The following is a 10,866-nucleotide window of genomic DNA, read 5'->3' on the forward strand; positions in this document are numbered from 1 at the left end:
CAAGTAATTCGGCCAACAGTGGTGCCTTCGACCCATGGATATAGTGAGAAGACTCACCTCACACTGCCAAATTTCATAGACGATCCTTGGCTACTGGCTAACAGCTCTCCAAACTATCAATAATAAAACAACACCCAATTAACAATTGGGTTCTTCTAGAATCTAAGAATTAAGTTTCAATATTAATAAGAGTTTATAATCAGAAAAGTATGTAAGATTGAACACCGATGTAAATAAGATCTTGATTCAGCTCAATATTACGCTTTTAGGTTTACAGAGTGCAAAATAGACAAGACTGTAAAAAACCTTATCTAACTGTAGTAAAGACTCCTATTTATAGGAGAATAAAAGCGTACAAAAAATATACTAAGGACTAGACACCTAAGCTTCGAACAATGTGCCTTAGTAAAATAGATAACAGATCATACGAAGAGTACATATAAGACTTCGACTCATTACAACCAAACTACCCTTACATTCTCCCCCTTTGTAAACAGAGTTGAAGACTTCAGTTTGTAAGCAATTGAATGGAGTACAACATTACTCTTCATATCTCAGTATACCAAGAGATAATCTTCTTCTGTTGCTTCTTGTCTCCTTCATTATTCTTCTTGCAATGATTCATACGAACAATCAAGTTCGTATATTGCGAAGTAGAATATCTTTCAACTTCACTCGCCTGGAACAAAAACTTTTTTAGTTTTCCTGATTTTTCCTTCCCAGAGAAGACTAAGCCAAAAGGCTTCAAGCATATTTTACCATTTGAATATTTTTTTAAGTTTGCTTGAGTCTTCGAAGGAGCCATAGGTGCTGTAATTTCCAGACCTTTAGTTGTAGCCAACTCCACATCAGTCACTGCTAAACATTCATAATAATTTTCGATAAAAATCTTGATGTGAGTAACTCCCAGCTTGTACTCATCAGGCTCTGTATTTTGAAGATATGAAAAAGACCTTTCCTTTAGCAGTTTTTCAACTTGTATAAGATCATACAAGTTCATCAAAGGAAAGTCAGCAATTGTAAACTTGCACACATTACCATTTGCCCTGGTCACAATATACTTCATGTTTTGGACTGTGTTTTCGAAAACCACATCCTTCTTTATGCTTATGACCTTTTTAATCTTTATCAAGGACCATACTTCTTCTGCAGGCTTCGCAAGAACCGCATGAAATCTGATCTTCATTTGAGCACCTTCATCCTTCTCCTTGAATTTACTTTATGCTTTAAATTGAGGCATGATGAACATCATTTTGTTAATTGGTAAGTCCAATTGGCTTGCATCCGTATTCGTGACAATATAACTCTGTTTAGGATTCTTCTCAAACAAATACATGTGATTGAATGAAACTTTGGCTTCAAATGTTTCATAATTGTAGTTCTTTGATGGATCACCCTTGTTCATGCTAGGAGGATCACTAGCCCTTTGAGTCATTATGCTTTGAATCATCCTCATCTTTTCCACTTCTGCCTCAGCCTCAGCCTTCTTCTCTTCTTTTGATTTTTCAATTAGTATTAACTTTCCCTTTGCCTTTGAAACAGATTCCTCTATCACTTCTTTTGCTTTCGTATCACTTCTACCAGTTTCAATAGATTTACCAATCACAATTCCTTTCGAAATTGGTCTTGTGATTGGCACAGTTGTAACTATTGTTGAAGAGATAGGACCAGCAGTTGCTATTACTAGTTTTGATATTGGGATTTTAGAAGTAAACACCTTTCCCACTACCTTCACATCTTCGCCTCTAGTCTTCGAACCTTTAATTTTCTTTTCTCCCCCTTGCACCCTTGTACTAGCAGACGGGGCATCCATTGTGGGAAGAAGACTAGATATTCGTGAAAGAGGAACCAGCTGTTGAAGAAGTAAGGCTTCGAATTGAGAAAATTTATTGATAAGATCTTCAGAGGAAAGCAAAGAAGACGAAGCAAGTGTTGAAGATAAGGTTTTAAGCTCCTTTAACAACGTAAAACCTCCATGAAATTCTTGTTCTCTGTTGTAGAAAGTTGAGCAATCTGAGGACTCAGACTTTCGTACAACTTAGCAAACTTAGTAACTGCATCACAAATGATATCCACCTTTTGATTGAAAGATGCAAATTCAGTACGAACATTTGCAATCTCTTTCTCCATATCTTATCTAAGTTCTTGGAGTTTATAATTCACATCTTCTCTAACTTTCTTCACATCTTGAATAAACAAAACATGTCTCTCCTTTACAACCAACTTTAATTCCTTCAGATCACCTTCAAAAGTAGATTTCTGAGCATTAACCCTCATCTCATTACTCTGTTCACAAAGATCAATTTTCTCCAGGAGACGAGACTCATAATCCTTTATCATTCCTGAAACTTTCGAAGAAATCCTCCCTTCAACCATCTTTAGCATACCATCAACTTCAAGACTGGTCACTGAATTTCCTCCCCCAAGATCAGCCTGAGACTGAAGAATTGAATTAAGTTTTGTATTCAATATCTTGAACTGTTTCATTTTCATGAGCATGTGATATGGGAAGTCAGTCTCTTCTTCATCAAACTCTAGATTTTTCAAATGTCCCTCGAAAACCTTCGGACTCATGTTTAGTTTCCATGAAAGAAGAATCTTGAATTGGTGAAGTGGTGGTAGGTGGATCAGTGGATTGTGAAGAAAAAAGAGATGTGATTGGTTGTTTGATGATGTTTTCAAAGGTAGGAGAATCAGTTGTGGATGTAGTAGGAATGACAGGTGTGAGTTGTGGAGGTAAAGAAACAATATTATCTGGGGTAACATCCGAAGGTTTACCTTTGTCTCCAGTGTGCGAAGTATCTCACCCATTGTGACATTTGCATCCATATAAGATCAAATGAGAACCCCTAAATGTTAAGAACTAGAACCATTTTTATAAAGGGCATTTTTGTCAAAACTCTTCGTTTATTTGACTACTCTGACATTATAGTTATCAGATAAAAACCTAATAATGTGATACATTTACACTCTCTCATTAAGCTTGAAGAACTCAAAGTCTAACACCACTTCTCCCACCTACATCAACCACTTACTTCCACCACCTACATCCGCTACCTACCTCCGACGATATCCATCACTATCACCACCATCGTTGACCTTACCTATGTAGAAAACCACCATTGGGTACACCTAATGTCCAACCTACCATCACCACATCTTCCTACCACCACCACCACTACCAGGTCATCATATTTCAAGCCTCCAGATCATGAACCACCAGATCTACTAAATCGTTAGATTTATTCAGATTTGGTCGGATTTTCACCAAAAGCCTCCAGATCTTCCATCAACGACTACCACCACCTTTATCTTATTGTTTTGAATATGTTTTGCACCACACTACTACCGTAATCCATCACCATTTTCAAGATATGAACACTTCTCCATCATCGCTAATCACACATAACCACAACCTTCTTTCACTATCAATGATGACCGCCACCAGCCTCTATCTTACCAAATATGTGTAGATCTGGTTAGATTTACATAGATCTGATCAAATCTAACATTTATATGTGATTTCATAAAGCCTTTTGTTTTTCGGCGAGCCTCCTCACCTCAGATTGTCGGGAAAGTCACCAATCACCATCAACTTCTCAAATCTAAAGCCAAATATGCACTGATATCTCAGATCTGGTTCGGCCTAATGTATTTGGTTTATTTTCATATGCTAATCTACTTGTTTTTGTTCTAGAACTCTTGAACTTGTTTTTTTTCTCTGGTAGTTCCATCACCAGATAAATCTCAGTCGGATCCATACCAGATCTATTTTGTGACCACCTTCCCCTTTTCTCCAACTCACCTTCATGTGTTTTTCTCTAGTGTCATACACCACCTGATCATCATCATATGTGTGTGTATTTTTTAGGTTAGATCTATTGTTTGTGTGTGTGTGTGTGGTGTATTTCATGGTAGCTGACAACGATTACACCACCTTATTATATCTGGGCTCTAGGGATGGTGTTTACATAAGAAATTTCCGCAAAAAGAAGAAGAAGAAGAAGAAGAAGAACACGAGCTGCTTAATGAAATGGCTCAACAAAATTAGGTAACTTATTAAGTTATGAATTTAGATGTTAATGTTGTTGTGAATTTTTTTAGAGTTTAAACACTAAATAAGGTAAATTAATCTATGAAAGAGTGTACAAATTGTTAATATAACATCACCTTATATATTATGTCAAATATGATGTTTTATGGTGATTATGGATCAAATGTATGTGGTGCACACAAAGTGTTTGGTGAAATGCATTAATGAAATTCAGTAAGTTGTTAAACTATGAATATGTTTTTTAAGTATTAATTTGTGAATATGTAAGATATTAAGCTATGAATATGTATTTTTTTTGTTGAACTAAGTTGTGAATTAGTGTTTGAAATATTGAATTAAGTTGTGAATTAGTGTCTCAAATGTTGAACTAAACTATAAATTCTAATTTTTTTTTTATCCATATATGATTTTTGAGGGAATGATGTTGGCAGTATTGGCAGCATATGCTAGTTGGTGGTGTTGATGATGGTGGTGGTGGTAGAGTAAGGATATGTATTATTTCACACATCTTTTTCACTGGTTTTAGATAATTCATCATCTTTTATGATTCATGTATATGTTTTTCTTTTGATGTTTGGTTCTGAAATATGAGATAATTTATACATGTATTAAACTGTGAATAAGCTATTTAATACATTGAAAAATAATGTTATATTTGTAAATAAGTTGTGAATGTGTTCTATTAAACTGTAAATTTTTTGTGTTATACTATAAGTTTTATTCACAACTTAATATAATAAATTCACATTTTAATACACATAAATGCCTCCAAATATGAACGTATAAATATAAGTTTTAAGTTGAGAATATGAATGTGAATATATAACTTTGTGTATTAATTTGTAAACTGACTGTATTAAGCTGTGAATTTTTTATGAATTTTGCGTTTGCTTCTAAAATATGAGAAGAAAGAATCATTATACACATATATGATTTTTTTTCCAATTTTAAATAAATTATATAAAATTTAAATTTTTAATATTATGTAAATTAAACTTTGAAAGAAGCACCATCCTCCATAACTAAACATATAAATGTTAGTTTTAAATTAAGAATATGACAATTCAGTGTAACCAATTGTTAATTTAATATAATAAGTTTTGAATTTTATGTATTAATAATAATCGACAATATTAAGTTGTGAAACTTACTGCAAATTTTTTTATAAATTTTGTGTTAAAATATAAATGATTTATGTATGAATTTTTATATTAATGTTCTTCTAAATATATCTATTTTGTGTGTCGTATAAGTACATAAGAATGCATGAGTTTTTATAATTTTTTTTCTATTAAATTCAAAATGAATGAATTAGTAGGTTTATTAAACTATGGATGTACTATTTGACTTCTCATTGCATGATCTTACATACGGATTTGGTTTACAAAGAAACATGGTTGCGAAAAGGTTGTGGCGTATGGTGGTGGTAGAGTTTGGGTTTGACTACTTTTAATTTCTGAATTAGAGTAAAATAGATTGTATGAGGTTAAGAATTTTATGTATTAAATGGTAAATGGACGATATAAAGTTGTAATTTATATAACTTTTATGTTAAAATATAAATGAACACATTAATGAAAATATTAGATTAAAAATTACAATTTTGCTTTTTTCTTACCAAAAAGATAAAAAATTATGATACTAGCATATTTGGTAATAATCATAATACATATTTATTAATGAAATGGGGTTCTTAGGATTCTTAATCTTTTGAGCTTCTCATTTGAACCTCTCTCTCTCTCTCCATATATAATATATATATATATATATATATATATATATATATATATATATATATATATATAGAGAGAGAGAGAGAGAGAGTCAAGATCAAATAAGAAGGAAATTTTTGGTAGGAAGGTAAGAAGTTTTTTTTCTACATATTTTTTTCGCGAACAAACAAAATGAATCATTAGATGATTCATTTGTAAGATGATTCACAAGAAAAAATTCTCAAAAAAACATCTCAATGATTCATTTATATAATGATTTTGTTGTTATTCACTAAAATTGTCATAAAAGTGAATTTTTTCTTAATTTATTTAAAAATGAATCATAAAGATGTTTTTTTGAGAATTTTTTCTTATGAATTACAAATGAATCATCTAGTGATTTATTTTTTTTGTTCGTCAACAAAATATGTAGAAAAAAAACTTCTTACCTTCCTACTATAAAAAATTTCTTATCGGATCTATATCATATATATATATATATATATATATATATATGGGGTAAGGTTCAACAATAAACCATTTTAAACCTTAGACCCAAAGAACCAACATTTTCTCTACGATTATAGCTTATTTTTTTATAAAAAAAACACTAAAAATACAGAAATTCATAATTTTTTACCCTCTTTCCGTTGAAATGAAATTCAATATATATATATATATATATATATATATATATATATATATATATATATATATATATATATATATATATATTACTTTTTTGATATGTTCAGATTCAGTGTGAATATGAAACGATCAAAAAAGTAAAAAAATAAAAAATAATAAAAAAAAGGTAGATTTTGATACCAATTGAAAAATGATAAAAATTTATGAACTTATATACTTCTTTGTTGAAATTTTGAATGTGTGTGTATATATATATACACACACACAAGAACAATTATGAACCAATCATTTCATAAGGGCATAAAGGGAATTTTACCATGTAATTAATTATGGATAAGTAGTTATGAGTAATTAATTAATCCTACAATCATGGGATGTATTATTTTCAATATTGATTTTTTTATATTTTTTATTAAGGATAGTTAAAAAAAACATTTTTATAAAATTTTCTTTCAGAATTAAAAATCAAACTTTTTTTTGGGTATGTATCACACGATTAATATAACTTCATTCCAAAATGAATAGAAATCACATTTTAAATGAAAGATTAAATAAAAACTTTTGTCTATTTTTAATTAAATTTAAAGAACCGAAAACATTAAAAATTATATTACATGATTCAAACCATTTCAATCATAATGAAATAAAAATAGTTTTAAAATTATAATGATTTTATTTTTTACTGTATTTTTATATTTATTGATAAATCATTTGTCTGTTGTATTCATTAATGATTATGTATATTCATTAATGACTATAGGTAACAGATAAACGTTGTAATGAATAAAGCACCATACAAAAATAAAAAAGAAAACAATACAATTATAATCATAAATTTATAAATTACATTACATTGATAGAAAAAACAATACATTTGTTGTAATTTTCCTTAAGGCTACCATAACACACAAAAACAAAAAAGGGGTACATTTGTAATTTTCCTTAAGGCTACCGTAACACACAAAAACAAAAAGGGGTACATTTGATCATTCTTATTCTTGGATTCACACCTGCAAAATCAAGCTCAAAGATGTTCCTGCAAAATCAAACTCAAAGATATTATAAGAAAATCACAAACTATTCTTCACTAATTCACAAATGAATGTTTGTGTCTCCTTCTATAATCATACATAGAAGACGCAATAATTTACTATAATCTTTTATATTATAGTATTATTCATTTATGATTTATAATTCTATTTATTTATGATGAAAATCCCTTTCCATTTTGAAGAAAATTACTCTAAGAGTGTGCTTTTTTTTACGCAAATATTTTGTTACATTTAAAATAACAGCATAAATGAAGAATATTTAACAAAAAGAAATAAATTAAATTTAGCAACAAGAAGTTGAAATCAAGTCTCATCCCTTCACATACATATCCACAAATAAACAGATTTATAAAACACATGTCCACAATTGAATAGATTTAAAATTATAAATGCTTAACACTTATCAGACTAAATATCTATTATAATCTCTTGGTTTAATTAAATTGGGACGTGTAATCTTTCATGAATGAAAAAGAGCAACACAATCATATGTTAAAAAATAAAAATCATGATCAATTTATAACCTCACCCTTATTCAGATAGTTACTCCCAAAACTAATTAACATAGCACAACCAGGATAAATATATGAAAATTGGAAGATTTACCGTGACTCTGACTCTGATCTGCAACTTATTGACATCACGAGACTTTGTCAAAACTACGAATTAAGAATCAAGAATAATATAAAAAAATTAAAAAAAAAAATAAACTAACATAATGACAAAGAAACCTGTCAAGAAAGCATGAACACCAGAAAAGGGGAATCTGATGACGATTTTGAAGATTGATCGGGGAGGACGAGAAGGCGGACCATAGGTGTGGCGGAGGTGAACAGATGTGTCTTGGGTAGTGGTGGTTGTTTAACGGTGGTTAGTAGTAGTGACAGGTGAGGATGATGTCGCACAAAATTGGTGGCGATTATTTTCCAGCTTATTTTTTGTTTCAAAACCCACTCTCCTCCGATCGATGATGAAGGTTGGCAAAAGAGGATGAATGCAAGCGGTGGTGAGATGGATAGCAATGGCGTCAAAAAGTGAAAAGGATGGGGTGTGCGGCCGGCAATAAAAAGCAAATAGATTAGGGTTTATTTATTGGGAAAATTTCACATATATCCTTTTTATTTATTGGGAAAATTTCACATATATCCTTGCAAACATTAAGAATTACGTCTATATCCTTCTAAAATTCGAAATTACCTATATATCCTTTTTAACATATTAAATTCTCATATATAGCCAATCCTATAATTTAATGAAATATTAATCAAATTACTATCAAAAATTATATTTAAAAATCATAAATACAAATAAATTTACAAAAATACCCTTTACATATTATATTCAAATTAAATGCCATTCTTTTTTTTTTCTAGAAATCGTGAATCAATAAAAAAAAATGATTCCCTTGAACCTCGATCAATCCATCCCAGATTGACCTTTCTCCTCCCCAAAAAATCGAGCTCATCTCCCCCTCCTCCTATCTTCCGGTCTCCCTCACGGCGTCACCCTCTTCCCTCTTAACCTTCTTCCCTCTTAGCCCTCTACCGACTACCACCACCGGCAAGCTACATTGCCGACCTTCACGCCTTGAAAATTCCTAACCATGTTCTTCACGACAGAAAAATCGTCATCCACACATCCCCCCTCCTCTTATCACCGATGGCCATCAATTGAAGTGTCAATCCTCAATTTCAAGTATGTGGGAGCATCAAGCCTCAATTTCAAGTATCAGTAGGTATTGAATTCATGTCTAATTTTGTATGTGTTATTCGCTTATAAATTAGGGCTTTGCTGTGAATAAGCTAATGTGCATAGATTACATTGCTTATTATTGAATACGCCGACACATCGATTTATGATTTTGATAAGGCGATATTTGGAATGTCAAAAGCGACTTTGAATTATTCTGATTCACTGAACCATATTACACACCGGTGTTCAATTTTTTATTCGGAGTATGATAATTGGGTATATAATACTCCATTTGAAATCATCTTCTACAACGTTTGTTTGTGTAGTCCGTACCACTATTTCAATTTGTGATTTCTATAAAGTCTGTACGTACCACTCTAGCACTAACATGTACATATACCTACAAATACATACTAAATTCCATCATCCAAATCTGTTCTACATTCCTCTTCTTCTCCTTTGTCATTCTTCTTATTCTTTTTCAGTTTCTGTTCTATTTTTATTTCACCTGATTAAAATTTAGAAGAAATCTCATTATCCATCAAAGAGGAGGACATTAATCTGTCTATTGCAAACCAAATAATTGAATACATAATCAAAAATTAATCGAATGCAAAAAGTTAATTGAAACCAAAATTAATCGAAGGAAGAATAACATTAACCTGATATGAAGAAATAATGTGATTTACTACTATTGTTGTAGCAGCGATATTCCAAGAAACGAAGGAGAAATTCTCACGGCTTGTAGAAGAAAAAACGTGATGAAAAAGTTAGGAGATTTCACGTTTTGGGGTTTACAATTCACGTGTTTAGGTTTTGCCTTATTAATTAGGTTTAATGCTAATTAAATCTATTTAGTTTTGAAAAGGGTAATTTAGTACAATCAACTTTTATTTTGATTTTTAAATACGTTTTTTTGTATTAAATTCATTAATACCTCATTAAATTATAAGATTGGACATAAATGTGATTTTAATAGGTTAAGAATGATATATACGTAATTATGAACTTTGGAAGGATATAGACGTAATTCTTAATGTTTGCAAGGATATATGTGAAATTTTCCCTTATTTAGGTTGTTAGGTTTAGAGAATTAACGATCAAATTAATATTATTTGGATTTCCTAAATTATAGAAATTGTCGTTTATTTATATTATTTGGAGTTCCTATTATACCCTTATCACCATTTTAAAGTTACATATTTAACCTATTTGTTTTATAATTTACATAAATGATCCAGTTATTAATAGCCTTAGATCTAGTTATTTAGAAGGTTATGATTTGTTCTCGCGTTCTCAACCTTTTAGGAGTTCTCATTTGATCCTACTCCTATATATATATATATATATATATATATATATATATATATATATATATATATATATATATATATAGAGAGAGAGAGAGAGAGAGAGAGAGAGAGAGGGTTAGGTTCTTTTAATAACCAAAAAATTTGTGAGAACTAGCAAATTCATAATCAACTCATCATTTTTACAACACCAAAAATATTAATCTTCTCCAAATTGTGCGTCTAAATCATATCTAGGCTCAAAAAGAAATTTGACGGATTTTTTTTTTTTTGTATGATTGCTGTAAAGCACAATCAGCCGTCATATGGACTGTTGATTGCTCATTAGCAGTCCATATGGTTGTTGATTGTGTACATCCGCAATCTATATGATTACTGATTGTGCTCATTAGCAGTCC

This window comes from Lactuca saligna, chromosome 9 (genome assembly GCF_052625555.1).
Source record: "Lactuca saligna cultivar CGN05327 chromosome 9, ASM5262555v1, whole genome shotgun sequence".
NCBI lineage: Eukaryota > Viridiplantae > Streptophyta > Magnoliopsida > Asterales > Asteraceae > Lactuca > Lactuca saligna.